The sequence below is a fragment of the Aotus nancymaae genome, unplaced genomic scaffold (genome assembly GCF_030222135.1).
Source record: "Aotus nancymaae isolate 86718 unplaced genomic scaffold, 86718_ANA_hifiasm-v0.15.2.pri h1tg000008l, whole genome shotgun sequence".
NCBI lineage: Eukaryota > Metazoa > Chordata > Mammalia > Primates > Aotidae > Aotus > Aotus nancymaae.
In genome coordinates, this window is record NW_026988419.1 from 53987815 (window position 1) to 53988300 (window position 486).

Sequence of the window (486 nt, forward strand, 5' to 3'; positions counted from 1 at the left end):
AACAAACAAAAAACCAGGAAAAACTTGATTACCTGCTCAATGTCAAAACTTACTATATTATCAAACTATTTTTTTTCAAATTAGATATATGAAATACAACTCACGAGCAGGAAAAGACTCCACTGAATATTGAGTAGTCTGATGACCTGTGTGCTATTTAAAATTATAAACACTTTAAGTAGCATACAGTTTATCCAAACACATATTAATGAATAGATTGTTTATGTCCATTTTAAACTTAAGATGGAAGGCCTATAATTACAGTTTTTTTAATAAATACCAAATATTATTTTTTTAAAATCTGACAAAAATTTACAAGAGAAATTAAAATGAAATGAAATAGGCCACACCATTCTAAGCTCACAGGAAACAAAAACTAAAAGTATGCTTCATTTGTGTCTTCACCAGCAGGCCTAAATATACAAAAACAAACTCAAATCAGTAAGAATTGTATTAGCACTTAATAAAGATCAGACAGAATACCAA